Here is an 18,402-nt window from a genome sequence, read left to right on the forward strand (position 1 = left end):
GCGGGGCTCGAACTCACGGACCGCGAGATCGTGACCTGGCTGAAGTCGGACGCTTAACCGACTGCGCCACCCAGGCGCCCAACATGTGTTCATTTTAAATCTATATGAGAATTGTGATTTCACCCTATTTTTGAAAAATTATCCTTTTTAATTTCACCCAAATGTGATGCTCAAATTCATCTCTTTAAAAAAATTTTTTTTTAAATATTTATTTATTTTTGAGACAGAGAAAGACAGAGCATGAACGGGGGAGGGTCAGAGAGAGGGAGACACAGCATCTGAAGCAGGCTCCAGGCTCCGAGCTGTCAGCACAGAGCCCAACGTGGGGCTTGAACTCACAGACTGTGAGATCACGACCTGAGCCGAAGTCAGATGCTTAACCAACTGAGCCACCCAGGCGCCCCTCAAATTCATCTCTTGAAGAAGTCAGACTGGTCTCTTCTTGTCCTCACTGAATACTGAGTCATATTCATTGTTGTTTCTGTTGTAATATCCTTTGGTATGGTTGCTGTTTAATCTGTCATTTTACTACCTAAATGTTCACAGGTGTATGTTTTGTTTTCTCACTCCAAATGTCAGCTCTTTGATGGTTAATGCTTCTCTATATCCCCTGCAGTGCTTAACATAATATGTTGCAAAGAGTATGTGATCAGCTTGGTAACTACTAGTTGAATAAATAATAATGTCGAGTTTCCTGTTTCGTCTGTTCTCTGTTCTTTCTCTGTGGTCCTTGGCAACGTTACAAGACTTGTAGCTCCATATCACAAATTGCAAATACCTTAGGAGTCCCATGCTCCAAGTATGAAAACAGCAACTGGGTTATTTCCCAATGGCTTTTAATTTTAGTTTGTCATTATTTTTTCATGTTATTTTTATATGACAGCAGAACTCAGTGAAAAAAAAATAACCGAAATCTATCCCAGGTTATGAATAGACTTCAGTCTTTTCTGATGACTGCCTTATAATCTTAAATTATCTGGAGGAATCTTAGCTCTGAAGCATCCGGCACCCAAGGTTTGAATGTCTGGAAGTCTCCATCCCAAGGATGAATGTGGAGAATGAACACTCTCTTGAGAAGTGAAGCAGTGGTATATGCCTTCTAGAAACCTAAATGGAATGATGGTTTGTGTATATTTAGCATTTAATAGAATATTTTAATATGCATTTGCATATTTGGTCTTTAAAGCAACTGAATTAAAGACAAGTACACCGTTTCTCTATTTTATAGCTGACTAAACTGAGGCTTTATCAAATTCAGTGACCAGACATTTGAAACTAGGCCACTGGCACCCTAACTCATTCTCATTCCACTAAACCAAGCTACTTTCCTTATCTTGGGAGGGTCTAGCCTTAAGAGCTTCATTTCATGACATAGCCTTTCCACGATGCTATAGATTCATCTACATTATATCTAAATTTTAATTTTACCCAGAGTGTTTCCTGGAAAATTGTAAAGATACAAAGATAACTGTTAGCTGAAACATGTTTGTTTTTCTTTTTTTTTTAATGTGTGTTTATTTTAAGAGAGAAAGAGAGAGACAAAAGAGACAGAGACACACACACACACAGAGAGAGAGAGAGAGAGAGAGAGAGAGAAAGAATCCCAATCAGGCTCCATGCTATCAGAGTGGAGCCCAGCGTGGGGCTTGATCCCACGAATCCTGAGATCTTGACCTGGGCCGAAATCAAGAGTCAGATGCTCAAATGACTGAGCCACCAGGTACCTCTGTTTGTTTTTCTTTTTCAACGTGAATGGGACCCAGGTTAACCTCAGATATTGAGTTCCCCTCCATTTCACTTTTCTCAGACTCAAGAACGCAGCCATATGATGACACTTTCACGTTGAGCAACTCCCTCAGGTGACTTGCTTTCCAAGGTCTGTCCTGGTCACTGCTGGTGCAATGATGGGAAATCCTGGATGTGCAGGAATGTGGCGGGTCTAAGATTGGTCTTGGATAGTCCTTCCCCACTTTGTCGCATATTAGAATCCAGACCTTCGGGATCAGAATCACCAGGGATGGGGTTGGGGAAGTGATTTTTAGGTTTCCAAGGTGATTTTGCTGCCCACTTTTTGGAAAACACTAATCTAGGAAATTTAATTCAGGAAAGATCTAAGGGCTTGGGAAGCAAATTGCACAGAAGCCAGAGAAGTGTAAGAGGTTGATGGGTGGAGAGGCACAGTTGTCCCAGAAGTCACTGCTCTGACATTAATGTCTTTGACTCTATCCTTGTATCTCCTCTGAGGTCACTGTGGGGAGCAGGAGTAGAAAGTGGCCCGAGACCATTCTCCATAACTCCCTAGAAGCATTTGTTCTTGTATGGATCCACAGAGAATTTTGAATCACCTGTATAGCACCAAGTTCATGGAACCCTAGAATTAAGTATTGAAGGGGCCTGTAAGATTTTGTTTTTGTAGCTAAAATACTAATTATAAAAATAATGAAAATAAATTCTTACTTAGAAGTGTACTTGAGTAAAACAAATATTTAATAAAACATTTAGCAAGAATGTACTGAAACTATCATGTTGTCCTGCGAGACAAGTAACTGGAGATCAGACCTTCGTTCAGGAAGAAAGTGGAATGCACGAAATTCTTTGATGGATTCTGATGACAGGGTAAACCCCAAAGTCCCTGCCACTCACCCAAAGGTGCTTCATGGTGGGGCTCTGACCCCTCTCTGATCTTGCCCTTCTCATCTCCCTTCCTTGAGGACACTCTCCTCCTCCTCCTCTGTCTCCATGCTTCTTCCCTCTGATAACCATGTGGCTTCCTTCCTTGCATCTTTCAGGTCTGGATCAATACCGATTTCAGAAACCTTCCAATCATCTTAAGTACAGTATCACCCCCTATCATCTTTACTTTGCTTTATTTTTTCTTCAGAGCATTTAACCTCTACCACTGTCCATACTCTGACTTCATGTTATGTTTCTGTTTGTTTATTGGTTTTGACTCTTTTATGCAAATGCACCATAGGGAAGGCTCTTTGATTTTTCCACTGCTGTGCTAGTATCTGGCCCATCCTAGCAGTTCAATTTGTATGTGTTACATGAATGAATGAATGGATTCTCATTAACCTATTCTACAAATTCAATGAGATCCCAATAAAAAACCCAAGGGATTTTAAAATCTTGATCAAATGATTAAAAATTCATACATATTAAAATTTAGAATATCCATACTTTTTGTAATAGAAATTCTACTTGCAAGCAATTATTCTAAAAAATAATTGAATGAATATTCAGAGATATCTATATGAGGATTATCATCACAAAATTATTCATAGAGCAGAAAGCAGACAATAGTTTTAGGTCCATTGATTAAAGCCAGTTTGTACAATTTGTGGTTCATCAAATTAAAGGATTATCTCAACAGAGACATTGCAATAAGTGGAAGATGGTATCAAACAGAATATGTAATAGATTATTTAAAGCGTATGCTATGTGTACTTATATACATATATACACATAACATATCTATAAGGATACATATGAGGATATTAACAGTAATTATTTATTATTGCTGGAAGGACAATCTTGACTTATTTTAACCCTTTTCCTTTCCTCCAATAACACCTAATTATTTTTAAAATAAAACATATTTTATTTTGAAAAAGAAAAACTATCAAGTCCAATTCCTTTACTGTGCAGATGACAAAATTAGTCTCAAGATGCACATTGTGGGTTTGTATGTGTGTGTGTGTGTGTGTGTGTGTCAGTATTGAAGACGGGGATAAAGAAGTTCATCCAGTATAATCCATCTGGAAAAGAGGAGCAGGTTTGGTTTAACTGAAAAGCTGAGAGATGTTTTATTTTTCCTGAACCAAATAGCTGTTTCATGAACCTCAAGCTTAGATGTCACATTGCCTTGTGGCAAGACACTTGATTCAGATGTAGGTATACTCTGCTAATAGAATGTATCTATCTCAGAATACTAATGCAGAGAAATGAACTCTTTAGATAGATCGCAGAGAATCTTCTTGCTCATTTCAACCCCAATCAAACCTATATTAAAATATTAATGTAAGGATTAAACTATACAAGTACCAGGTCAGACTGGAAGGACATTAAAGGAAAGAGAACCAGACGACTATTGAGTCCTCAGGCATCAGGTTGCAAGGTCAGGGTGTGAGCTCTTAAGAGACAGCTACTTGCATAAACCAACAGTCATAAGGAAAAAAATATTTCTCAAAGAGAACAAGTTACCTAGGTTTATTTGCTGCCAAGAATATATTCATTTATTGTTTAATTTAAGTGGTCCTTGCTCAACAAACTTGTTTGAATTTCATTGCTGAATATTTTTAAAGTGAATCATATACATGTTAGGTTAAAAGAATTTGACCTAAGTATTATTTGAATACTTGAATACCTTAAGTATTCAAGAAAAAAAAATTTATTCTTCCAAATATTTATTTAAATTCTAGTTAGTTAACCTATAGTGTAATATTGGTTTCCAGACTAAAGTTTAGTGATTTATCATTTACGTACAACACCCAGTGCTCATCCCAACAAGCACCCTCCTTAATGCCCATCACCCATCTAGCCCATCCCCCACCCACACCCCTCCAGCAACCCTCAGTTTGTTCTCTATAGTTAAGAGTCTTTTACGGTTTGCATCCCTCTCTTTCTCCCCCGCCCCTTCTCCTATGTTCATCTGTTTTGTTTCTTAAATTCCACACGTGAGAGTGAAATCATATGGTATGTGTCTTTCTTTGTTTCATTTAGCATAAAACATTCTAGTTCATCCATCCAATCTTGCAAATGGCAAGATTTCATTCTTTATGGCTGAATGATATTCCTTTGCACACACACACACATATATACCACATCTTCTTTACCCATTCATCTGTTGATGACACTTGGGCTTTTGCCATAATTTGACTATTGTTGATAATGTTGCTATAAACATCAGAATGCATGTACCCCTTCAAGTTAGTATTTTTGTATCCTTTGAGTAAATACCTAGTAGTGCAATTGCCGGATCATAGGGTAGTTCCATTTTCAACTTTTTGAAGAACCTCCATACTGTTTCCCAGAGTGGCTGCACCAATTTGCATTCACACCAACAGTTGAAGAGGGTTTCCCTTTCTCCACATCCTCAACAACATCTGTTATTTCCTGTGTTGTTAATTTTAGCCATTCTGATAGGTGTGAGGTGGTATCTCATCGTGGTTTTGATTTGTATTCCCTGATGACGAATGACGTTGAGGATCTTTTCATATGTCTGTTAGGTCTCCAGCCACCTGGAGGTCTTCTTTGGAAAAATATCTATTCGTGTCTTCTGCCCATTTCTTAACTGGATTACTTGTTTTTGGGGTGTTGAGTTTGGTAAGTTCTTTATAGAATTTGGATACTAACCCTTTATCAAATATGTCATTTGCAAATATCTGGGAAGTTAAATTTTGACAAGTCTAAGCTGTGAAAATATTATGTGAGTTTGTGGGGTCAGTTTTAAGAAACATCTGAGGCCACAGCTGGAGAAATGTGCCCTCTGTGGGTGGACATGACCCCATCGGACAGATGGTTTGGGGAGCCTATTCTTTGGGGAAATTAAGGGAAAAGGCAGTATGGACACAGTGAGGGATAAAAGAAAAGGGGGGGAAGGCTACTTTATTTCTCTGTGCTGAGGTCTTGAGGAGGATATGTCTCAGCAAACACAGAACACGGATTCCATGAAGTGTAAGTAGGGATCCTCACCACTGGTAGCTCATGATTGCTACAGTGGGAATCCTGGATTCCCTCCTCCATCCCTGCTTACATTTCCAGTGATGTCCCCTCTTCCCCACATGGACTGTCTATTCTTGTTTCTTTACAGCTTTATTCTGTTTCATTAGTTTTTCAGCAGTTTTAGAGCTTCCCATTCCCTTTCTTTATGCTGGTTATTTACATTTATTTTCCACTTCTACTTTAGTTAACCCCATCTGTTCATTTTTTTTTTAGGCTTTTTGCTTCTTCTTTTAAAATTCTTCTTCTTTTTAAGTTCTTGGTTTTAACACATTTGCGCAAAAATGCATCTATTTTAGTTCCATATAAAAATTTACAACTTCTGATTCAATTCTTAAAGTTGAACTTGCTAATATCATTGGAGTTTTCATTGTTTGCATGTTCTTTTCACTCCATTTCATTTTACCTTGTCCTTACATTTTGCCTTTAATCTTTTAGCCATTTACACGCCCCTGGTCACCATAACTTAATTTTTTTTCCTCACTTTCTTTATGGGGTTTGGAGAGAGTCTGGTCAGAGTAGCTGTTTTGTTTTCTTTTTGGTTTTTGGTTTTTGGTTTCTTTCTTTCTTTCTTTCTTTCTTTCTTTCGGGATAGTTATAAGCTTGCTTGATGGCAATCTTAACTTGTTAGGCCTCTGGAACTGCTGGGAGTGTCCACTTAAGAGGAAGACAGGCCCATTTTCTTAGATGTGGACCTTATTTCTGGGCAAGTTCCAATAGGGAGGAGGCCTGGGCTGGGTTTTCTCTCATCTCTAAGGACAAGCACGTCTAGGGCTGGTCAGAGCCCCTGAAGCTCCAGGATCGACATTCAGGTTGTTACTGGAAATACCCAAATGATACACACCTGCTCCCTAGATGTCTTGTGTTCCCTAAGAAAGTTTTCTCACCATTAAGCGAATTCCCTATTTTTCCTAATCTATTGAACAACATCTCACATACAGATAATGTTTCAAGAAAGGCAATATCTACATTTGAATAGCTGAGTAATCTTACTTGTCTTTTTTTCTTCTATGTATGGCATAATATATCAACTTCACTGTAACCTTCTTAGAATAAAGGCAATAATGCTTTCTCTCTTTCGTACTCCCATAGTATCCATTTCATTAACTGAGACACAGTGGACATGTAGTGTTGTTGACCTCTTTTCTTTAGGGCTCCGTATTTTTGGATATTTTATATATTATTCAAGTAGGAAATTGGCATTATTTGAACAGGGTCTTGCATGATGTATCACTTAACATTTGTTCAATAATACACAACCAGAAACCCTCAGGGATACACTCTAATAAACCTTCCTCTCATGTATCTGCTGGGTTCGTCCCATCCAGGCTGGGTTTGCCTCAGGGGCTGTGCTGCTTTTGGCTAGGCTCACGTGGCCATGTGAGGTTGGCTGTGTCTGGGTGATCTAGGCAGGACCTGGCTGATGAGATCTAGCTTCCTCATGTGCCAGAAGCCAGCCTTCTCATGCTGTTGGTGGGTACACAAGAGAGTAAGCCCCCCCCGCCCCCCGCCACCCTGCCCCCGCACAAAGCTCTTTTCAAACCTCTACCTACTTCACTTCTGGTAACATCATATGTTGGTCAAGGCAAGTCCATGGCTGAACCCAAAATCAAGAATCATGGCAGGTCACTCTGACCCTGGTGGGGGTGAACTACACAGTTGTAGAAAAAAAAGTGCTGATGTAAGAGGTATGAAGAATTAAGATCCAATGATGCCATCTACCACACATGGTGTTGGCTGCTATCGACTAGTTGCCTGGAGAAAACTGTGGATGTGTATTTCAGGGAGGGATGACACTGGTCATATTGTGCCTTCTAATATTCTGCCACCGACAATGACTTCACTGACCCCTGCTCAGATTGACTTCCGATGCTTCCCTGATTAATAAAGCCTCTGTCTTGTCTTTGTTCACACTACTGACTCATTAATCCAGACAACTAGCTATTGCCCTCCTATTCACATCTACCTATTTGATTCTCATTTATCCTTATGCATTTTGCAGGGCACAGTTTAAGACCCATTTTCCCCATGAAGTCTTCCTTCTCCTTCATACTAAAACATTCCTACCAGTTTTCTAAGCTCTCACTGCCCCTTTCTCCCGCCTAACACTTAATTATAATCTAGATGCTATTTGTTCTGATCTTTACACATGTGTAATTAGTAACTGTCCAGACAGAATGCAGGCTCCTTGAAGAAGTGGGAAGAATTATAGCTTCGATGACTGGAAACTTGAGTCCTGGTGTTGACTCTGTCATTAACTAGTTAGGGAAGCTGTTTTAGTCTTTGTCTGTGCATTACCATTTTTAAGCTGTGGGGGCTAGAGCAGAGGGTACCTACTAGAAGGCACTCCACTCTATAACTTAGGTTTCTTTTCAGTTTACCATAGCATCTCATTTAGTACTCTGTCAAGTACAGGGTAAGTTTTTAACATATGATTTTTATTGATTGATAGATTATTTTATTTTATTTAAAAAAATTTAATGTTTATTTATTATTGAGAGAGACAGAGAGAAAGAGAGAGAGAGAATGTGAGCAGGGGAAGGGCAGAGAGGGGGACACAGAATCTGAAGCAGGCTCCAGGCTCTGAGCTGTTAGCACAGAGCCTGAGGCAGGACTCACACTCACAAACTGCAAGATTGTGACCTGAGCCAAAGTTGAACGCTTAACCTACTGAGCCACCCAGGCGCCCCTGATAAATTGATTATTTTATAAGCATAATGAGGTATGTGAGGGTCTCCCCAAACAAACCCTGAACTTATACTGTGTGAAAATGTAGAATTGGATCAACCAAGTGTAGTAAAAAAAGTTACAGTGGAAAAATGAGCTGGCCCAGAAATGTTGGAGTTAGTTCAATGATCTTTTATCAGTAATAATCACTTAAAGTCATGATAAACTTAGTCATCCTTCTTAAGGCCAAATTTTCATCCACTAAATTATTGTCTTTAAATATAATCAATGGATTCGGTATCTTAAGTTGGTGAAAAATGGATATTCTAGATCAATATATAGGTCAGATCCCACCCAACTGTGGAGGAGGGCATTACAAAATCATGGAGAAAAGAGAGCAGATGATGGGATAATATTGATGGGGAAACTGTCACAATTTTCAGAAAGAAAAAAAAAAAGAGATTCTTTTAGTAGTTATAGCTTTGGCAATTTGTAAGGTCACTTGTAGAGGTGACAACGATTTCTCATTTGGCGTTTGATTCAATAAAGCTACCCATCAAGGTAGAGAAAGTTTACGTTCTACTGCCTGTCCGCTATTGAGAGTGTAGATCTTTCTCCCAACCATACACTTTGCAAGCTAAATGGTATCATTCATGTCAAGTAAGATTGGTGGGGCTGGTTTCAGCATGGGCGAGTCTTATCCCAAACTGTGCTTGCTTGGAATTTCTCCTTGCTCTCTTAGCAGGCTACACACTATTTTTGATTATTTAGGTCCCTGTGATGTGTGCAGCACACAAGAGGTGACTTCTTATCTAAGTGCAGAAGCTGCCTGATAAACAGCAGGGATGAATAATTTATAAGGAAGCAGTATGGAAAGTGGCATTTCACACTTCTTTCCATGTAAAATGTTGCATGAATTCCAAATAGGCTAAACGGTTTGGTAGGAAGCAGAAATCTAAAATTGCTGGTGAGGGAAAGGAAAGAGAGGGCTCTATAATGTAGTAATTATGGGATTACTCAAGAAGGATTCTGATTCAAATATTGCTCTCCATTGATTCATTATGAAAACAAATTACAGCTTCTCAAATCGATATTAAGAAATAATTATTATATACATGGAAATAGCATCAATACGGCAAATAGGCTTAGATTTCCTTCCACTCAATTTCGGTCAATTTACAGTAAATGAATCCTGAAAAACTGCATTTTTCATTTTCTAATCATGCAGTAAGCCCTCCGTTAAAGGAGAGCCCCAAAATGGGGTTTGATATATTATTATGCATCATATTGCATAGTTAACATTAGTCCACTTAATCAGAAAATCTAATCAAATTGGGTCTCTGATTTCAGATCATCAAGCCATTACTAACTCTTTATTACCGAAGTTGGTTGGTAAGATTAAGCTGAAACTGTAGAAGCTCAAACTCTTAAAAGTAAGATTGCCCTTTCTATTCCATTTGATAATTAATGTTTAGGAAGTTGTTAGTTTTGGAAAGCAAAAAAGTTAGATTTTTTATTAAATTCTTGAATTATTACTTAATCTGGGTTGTGGTAATGTATCCTTTTTTGAAGAACTAGAGTCCTCAAAGAAATCTGTTAAACATCCTTATATATGAAATATTATAAGGAACACAGGGGGATAGAAAAAATAAAGCTGTTGCTTTTATCTTTAAGAACCCATCATTCAGTCTGGAGGAGAGGAGGGCAAGAATGAACGTTTCCGAGAATGGGAGATAATGAAATGGGTTACTGCTCGGGTGGGAGATTTGGAGAGAAAAGATCCACCTGGCCTGGAACCGTCGTCGAAGTTTTCGTAAATGACCAGAAAGTTTGTCGCTTATTTTTCAACCCTTCCCTCTCCTTTCTGGACAAATAACTTTCCTGCCCCCGTCTCCTCATCTGCACTGCCAGCAGCCTACACTAGGGAGGTGTCTTTCTACAAGATAGGGATGGTTGTACAATATGACTGTACTTAATATCACTGAACTGCTCACTTCAAAAGAGTTAAGATAGTAAATTTTAGGCTTGTGTATCTTACCACAATAAGAAAAAAAAAAAAACTGGAGGAAAAAGGGGGACAAGAACTCAACCCAGAAGTTGGCATGGACAGAGAGTGGACCGGCCATAGGGCTAGAGGGACAAAGGAGAAGACAGCATTGCCAGGGCTAAGGGGACAGGCTGTCGGTGGTGAGTGAGGGCCACGGGGGAAGCCGGTTGTCCAAGCAGACTGAGGAAGGTCACTTGATCCAGTCAGGAGGAAGGGAAGGGCAGGGAACGGTCTTCCAGAGCAAACAGGAACAAACCCCACACAGGGAAGGGTCCTTCAGAGAGCAATTAGTAGGGGATAAAGCACGGTAGAAATAAGCAGGGCACGTAGGGGGCAAAATGAAGCTGTCCATGTTGGAAGGGACACAGAAACGTGTGTATTTGGGAGAACAGAGACGAATGTTTCAATCAATAAGGGGAGGCCAAGTTGAGGGGATCTCTTAACGCTTAGATGGAAGCGTCTTTACAGAACCTCACTAAATGTCTGCAAGCAGAAAGCACTGAGTGCGCTCTTTGGTAGCACAGACCAACAGCATGACTCCAGACGCATTAGAGGTCCGTTGGGAGGTCGGTTGGAACAGTTTCCAAGCCACAGACTCAGACGCTACGGATCAAACAATAGGAGGTTGTGATGTCACCTCTCCCGAACTCATTCCTCTGCTGAGGCATTGACCGCCCCACGTGACAACCTTGGAGGGAGGTGTTACTGTCCTCCATCAGGAAACCGAGGTTTAGAGAGGTCAGGTCACTTTCAAGGTGGCCCGCGTGGAAGGTGACGGAGCCAGGAGTTGACTGAGGCCGTGAGACACCGGAGTCCACGTGCTGACCCGGGCTCTCGTGCTGGGCTCCGGATTCCGCACACTCAGCCCTCCGGTGGCTATATTTGGAGATCTCTGACGACAGATGGCACAGTCATCAGTAGCGTGGTCCGATGATTAGTCACTCCACAATCAATACGTGATTTTTAATTTTAATTTCCGAATGACTTTTTCTCCCTGTGCTTTATTTCTTTGTCCAAGCAGCGAACATCTGCTCTGGGACTGGCATTTATCTAAATTCAATCGCTTTCCTTTCCACACAAAACCACTTCCTATGCACTGACGTCTGAAAGAGAAAACGATTTCGTTCACGAGGAGCGATCTCTGCCCTCAGGAAACTTGAATATGTTTGAAAAGCAAAAATTGCCTTAGGAAATTGCCATCAATTTCAGCTCCTTTGTCCTGTCTTCACAGGTTTTGTTTTTCTCAAGAGGTTTTTCTAGTTTCTAGGGTTTTTTTGGCCCGCATCAATTGCATGGTGGCTCTGTGATTTTTTCCTCTGCCGCATGGTTGTGGTTTGGAAAACGTTGAGGGGTTATTCGATTCTTCAAATTAAGCACGGTAGGTTTTTTCCCCTTTTCCTGGCCTTGGAGGCCTCTAGAATCCTATAAGATGTGAGACGTGGTCAGTGCTTGGGTGGATCTCACCAAGGACCCAAGTGGGTTCTCTCAGTTGTTATGCTGCAAGCAAGACTTGTTCTCTCTACTTAAAAAGAGAAAGTCACTTAGAAATATTGTAAGAAATGAGAAACTGTTCAGAATCTTATTTTTATTAGGGCCGTACTTGGGGTGATTTTTGAGTCGGCCATAGGGAAAAAGTAAACAGCTACAGCTCTCAACCATTCCTTCTAAACAAAATCTTCTTTAGGAGAGAGAAGATGTCTCCAAGCACAGTTGGTATATTATTACCCATACAGTAGGTAATTAATGGTAGTATTTTAAATGCCTGTGGAGGGCAGCCTGAGAGGCGTAGGTGCTTCTAGAAACAGATTTTGCATATCTACTGAATGGCATAATAGCTAGTTTCTGAAAATATTAGTCTTAGAGGAATCATTCTATCCATACTTTACTCTTTGTAATTACGCCTGAAACTTCTCCAGTGACGAGGTTTCTTTTAATTTGTAAGTATCTAGAGATCATGAACCAGGCTGTGTTATTTATTATGAAAAGTTCTCAACTTCACCACACGAATAGACTTGATGTGCTCGTTCATTTACTTAGCTTGTCTGGTTGGCAGGCATCAGCTTTGTCCTTGACTCTATGAACGTGCTTGGAGTGTAGGGGCGGGGAGAAATGACTCATCAGTATATGTTTCATGAACTTCTGCTTTGGGCATGACAGTTTTAGATAATGGGTGTGGGGGAGGGGCTTAAAGATAAAGCCTACATTGACCTTGCTCAGGGCAACCACCTGGTCTAGGTCTGAGGCGATTCCTGGGCCTTCTGGTTTCAAATCTGGAGAGGTCCTGGGGAAACCAGGAGGAGCTGATCACCCTACTCACCCTCAAAGAACTTGCAATCCAGTTGTCGAGAGAAGCGCCCATAAAAAGTGAGAAATAAAGGTAAAGTGCTCTCGGGAGGAGGGAGAAGTGATTTCCAGCCGAAAGGAGTTGGGGCCAGGTGAGTGCAAATCCCTCGATGTACCTGGAGCTGGGGGAGAAAAAAATGAAATGAATGGCATTTTGGTAAAGATGGCCAAAATAATACAAAACAAAGGGAGGCAATGTGGCTTGTTGTTCCTGAAAACTAGGGAAGACAGCCCATCACTTGGGAGAACTTGCAAAGCATCTCTGCTGGATACAGAGCAACCAGAGCCAGATTGAGGGAACACTGAAGGCTGGCTCAGGGTCCCCTTCTGGGAAGATGGTGCCAACCTGGGAATTAAGGAGAGCAAATCCTATAGAACTCGAGGGATATTCCTTAATTTGGAGGTGTGACGGTAGGCTGGGGGCAGACAGAGAACGCACTGCCCTCAGAGTCACTTCTGCTGCTGGGAATTAAGGAGCCATCCAAGGCAGTCCCCATTAGCGTCCAGGGCTTCCTTCCAGTATGGCTCCACCAATAGCATGGGGTAAGGCTCTCCTCCAGACGGCGGGCCTCCGCCTCAGAAAGCAGAACTATCTGGACGAGAGCAGCCTCCTAATGAGAAGCCTGGATCCCCGGGCCCGTGGTGGAGACGAGGAGGAGAATAGCATCAGATACAGATGGCTGAGTCCGGACCTCGCCGAGCTGGCCTTGTTTGCCCATGGTTCTGGTTTTCTCCTCGTTTCTTTTAGGCTGCTGGTAAAGCAAACGTAAGTAAAAACAAACAAACAAAATCTTTTGAGCTTAAAATTTGAGAGAAGACTAGACCTGTAAGCAGATGGACAGTGAGGAGACACAGGAGGATCCTCCCGTCTATTTAGGAGCAAACAGGAGGCTAGGAGAGATCTCTCCTCTCTCAAGGATGCACAGATAGAAGACAGCCAACAGGAGGAGGCCTGTGAAAAGATTTTACAGCTCAAAATAAGGAAAGGGACAAGGTACTCACTATCCAGGGAAAGAGCTGGTTTTGAAAAGATTTACTACAGGAAATAAATTATATTTGGGCAATACCTGTTTTATGATGTCCGTAAACTATAAGACAAGAGGGGCTTTTATATAAGGAGTGAAAGATGACAGAAATCACACAGGCTGAAGTAAAACAAGCTATCTGAAAGTCAAAGAAAAGGAAAGGAAAATAATTCGAGAAAATCAAAGATGCGAAGGTGGAATTTAAAACTGTTTTAGAATCCATAAAAGAACAGAGCCAACACTGCACAACTTCTAATTAGTAGATGGGAAACACACATGAGGAGCCGAATTAAATAAACTGAAATAGAGAAAGAAAAATGACGAGACAGACATGGCGGAGGGGAGTCTGGAGTTCCAGAACCCACGTATTTGATGTTTCTGAACCTGAGACTAACACAAATACAATTACTTCAAACACACAAAATCATTTTCTGAGCTGAAGAAAGGCCCAAACCTTCCTATAAAACCAGCTCAGTGAGAACCTGGGGGAAGTTATGAAACATGGAAAAATGTTATTGAAGAGATCAACATCTAAATTTTTTCTCCATAAACATTTGGAATTTCAACAATTCCAGTTTCTCATTCCAAAATGAGAAGAACACTAAAATACTGACAGAGTTCTTCTTCTTCTTTTTTTTAATGTTTGTTTATTTAGTTTGAGAGAGAGCCGGAACGTGAGTAGCTGAGGGGCAGAGAGAGAGAGAGGGAGACAGAGAATCCCAAGCAGGCTGTCAGCGCAGAGCCTGACGTGGGGCTCCAACTCACGAACTGTGAGATCATGACCTGAGTCGAAATCAAGAGATAGGCACTTAACCTACTGAGCCACCCAGGTGCTCCTAGAAATCCTTTTTAGTTGTTTTTTTAATTAGTAATTGGGAATATTTATTTAAAATAAGTAACTTCAACATCACTTATAATGGTGGAAGCAGGGAATAATCTATGTACCTTTATGCTACTTTATAAAGAAATTATGGCCTATACTTACCATAGAATACTATGCAGTCATGAAAGATATATTTTCAAAGGCTCTAACACCTAAATTAACGTGTTGTGAGTTAAACTCATCTTGTACACTTTAAAATTTTTCTATGAGTTATTTTATTTGTGTAATATAAAATTATATTATTTTTATAAAAACCAAAGAGTTTGCCCCACGAATGGTGATTGAGGAACACAATATTTGCAGCTTAGACTGACTAGTTAAGACAACGAATGCTGATTTTTTTTTTTTTTTTTTTTCAGAAATACCACTTGTAATTTTTGGAGAAAAAAAATCTTAAAACTTACAGTTCCAGGTCAAAGTTAAGCACAAGCTGTATTTTATATGACATCAGATTTGTTCGTTCTTAGGATGAGCTGCAAGAGCTTTAAAATGTAAAGAGAATATACGAAGAATTATGTCGCATGGTCAGAAGAGGGAGCTTTTAGATTGCAAAAAAAAGTGCACCAAATCCAAGCAGTCTATTATCAGAAGTGTAATATTATTTCAAGTTTGCATGTTGGATACTAATGAAAAAGTATGTCACCATAGAAATATTTCTTTATGATAACTTTATTTTTTTTTTAACGTTTATTCATTTTTGAGACAGAGAGAGACAGAGCATGACGGGGGAGGGGCAGAGAGAGAAGGAGACACAGAATCGGAAGCAGGCTCCAGGCTCTCAGCCGTCAGCCGTCAGCCCAGAGCCCGACGCGGGGCTCGAACTCACGGACCACGAGATCGTGATCTGAGGTGAAGTCGGGCGCTTAACCGATTGAGCCACCCAGGCACCCCTCTTTATGATAACTTTAAAAAAATCTGTCTTATTTGATGATTTAGCGAAACATTAAACTTAACTTTATTCTTAATCCAGAGAATTTCATTTCACTCTAATGTCTGTCTGTCCTCCGACTTGGCACATTTGACCTTTGTAAGTGTTGCTGAGAAACAAAAACCTGGCTGATTGAAGCGTGTACTTGTCTGCTTTATCTTTTTCTCTTTTGCATGTAGTGGGCTTGGTAAGTGAGCCAGGGAACAAGGTGGTGGAAAGCAAGAAGTCATGAACACCTAACTACTGAATAATTCACCATCTTTTATCTGCAACTTAATGAAGACGCACGAGCAACGTTCTCTTTCAAAATAGTTCATTAAATATAAAAGTTGAAGGTAAATCAGTCTAATTGAAGGCTTTTTCTATGTCAACAATCAGAGTTCAAAACTAGTGTTCCTGTTCCCAGCACCTGTGTGCGTTCTTTATAAATTCAACCATGCTTGGAGTTTCTATGGTAAACTACCACACAGTGAGAACCAGGAGTGAGTTCCGTTTTATCATAAAAACCATGATAATGTGAGGTATTAACTAGAGTGCTGGATGCGGCAACAATGAGGATAATTCTTTTTTTTTTTATGAGTGTCAGTTGAGCTCAAGTTCTGCATTCAGTTGTTGGTTCTACATCTGGAGAGAGAAGGAGAAAATTTGAAGTGAGTTCACACATATCGTCAGTAGTGTTCAAATTTGGGGGGAAAATATGACAAAATACAACAAACAGGATTATTGCTTCTTAGGTTAGTTATCTTACAGGGGGAATTTGAAATGGTTATTCAACACTGTTCATGTATGTGAAGGTTGATCATACCCAGAGGGGAAGACCAGATGCTTTCCATCCTACGAGTGAAAAAAGACAGTAAAACGTGAATTTCAGTGAATTCTGCAAAAACAATGAAAGCGAGTAACGGGAGTTTAAGTATCTCCTGCTCTGCGGTGTGGATCGGTGCTCAGCTGGCATGAAGCCTGGACCTGAACAACCTTAACCATGTCTTCTTATTTGCATACAACTGGTTTAGATTAGCCTGAGAGTTTTTTCTGAATTTATGCATGCCACTGATTTAATTTGACACAATTGTTTGGTAGGGTCTAGGCACTAAGTCCAGTGACAAGGACAGTTGAAGCTTCCTGCACCATAAAGAAGGAGGAAAAGACTACGGAGAAAGAAGGTATCTTGGCATCCAATGTGTAGAGGGAAAGTTGGGTGTGTGGGCAGAGGAGGGCTGTGATTCAAATCGGTGAGAAGAAAATATATTCTGTCTCTCTCTTTTTTTTTTTTTTATTAATGTCTGTTTATTTTTAAGAGAGAGACAGAGCATGAGCGGAGGAGGGGCAGAGGGAGGGAGACACAGAATCTGGAGCAGGCTCCAGGCTCCGAGCTGTCACCATAGAGCCCAACGCGGGGCTCGAACCCACGAACCGTGAGATCATGACCTGAGCAGAAGTCTGAGCTTAACCGACTGAACCACCCAGGTGCCCCAAGATATTATTTCTTTAGTGCACTCTTTACCTTCTTCTTCTTACCACTAAGCAGTCATGTACTTTTTCCAAAAGATGAAAACTTCCTAAGAAGAGGAGTGAAGAATTCTATTTTATATCCAATATGCCTGGGGACATTGTTTTTTTTTACCTTTTGGTTGTACATTTTCACGGCTATGTGTTCCCTGAGCATGGCCACATTTCACATATGTGTGGTCTCTAATTGTGTGACATTAAAAGTTTATTTAAAAGCACCATTTATGAAGCCCTGACCTCATGCCAAACTTTGGGTGAAGTGTGATGGATGCAAAGATATATGAGACACAGCCTGAGAGGTGCACAGCCTGGCAGGCGAGCCAAACACGTCAACATGTTTACATACTTTGATGGTAAGATGCGGAGAGCCCGGGAGGTGGGATTAAGCACCGGTAGAGAAGAGAGAGAAGAGTGGCCTGTGGTTACAGAGTTGACCTCTCCAGAAAACACGTCTTTCTGTGTTTTCTCTCCAGAAAACACGTCTTTGGCTAGCTCATCACCTGAAGTCATTTGATTTACCTTTCCTTTTTCTTGTCATAGGATTTCAGAGAGGATTTAACTTGTAAGCGGAAGAACTCTGTACCCAAAGTCAAAAGCAGCAATCTTTGGTTTCATTAGACCCCGGGATCCTCCTTTGCAATCGCAATTGATTGATTTTGTAGTCTCCGTCCTTCCAGGTTGTTAGCGGGACTCTTGAATGCTTTCTTGATACGTTCTTGACAAAGCCTGTCAAATAGCGTAAAACATGTGCTCTGTGGCTCCTTGTTAACTTACATGCCACATTTCCCAACACAAGTAAGTTCAAAGTTATGCAAAGTTGCAGGACGTTCTATGTTGCTCTGGGTGCTGCCAATTAGCTGCAGTTTGACACTCGGAATTAGTCACGGTGTCTATTTATCATGCAACCCTGCTTTGACATAGAACATATAGTTTTAAAGGAAGACTTGGGGTGCCAGGGTGGCTCAGTTGATTGAGAGCCTGGCTTTGATCTCAGCTCAGGTCTTGGGTTGTGAGTTCAAGCCCCACATTGGGCTCCGTGCTGGGTGTGAAGCTTACCTAAAAAAAATAAGTAAATAAAGCTGGGGTGCCGGGTGGCTCAGTCGCTTAAGCATCTGACTTCGGCTCAGGTCATGATCTCACAGTTTGTGGGTTCGAGCCCCACATCGGGCTCTGTGCTGACAGCTCGGAGCTTGGAGCCTGCTTCAGATTCTGTCTCTCTCTTTCTCTCTCTCTCTCTGCCCCTCCCCTACTCTCACTCTGTCTCTTTCTCTCTCACAAA

The sequence above is a fragment of the Panthera pardus genome, unplaced genomic scaffold, assembly GCF_024362965.1.
Source record: "Panthera pardus isolate Hobbes unplaced genomic scaffold, ASM2436296v1 HiC_scaffold_15, whole genome shotgun sequence".
Taxonomy (NCBI): domain Eukaryota; kingdom Metazoa; phylum Chordata; class Mammalia; order Carnivora; family Felidae; genus Panthera; species Panthera pardus.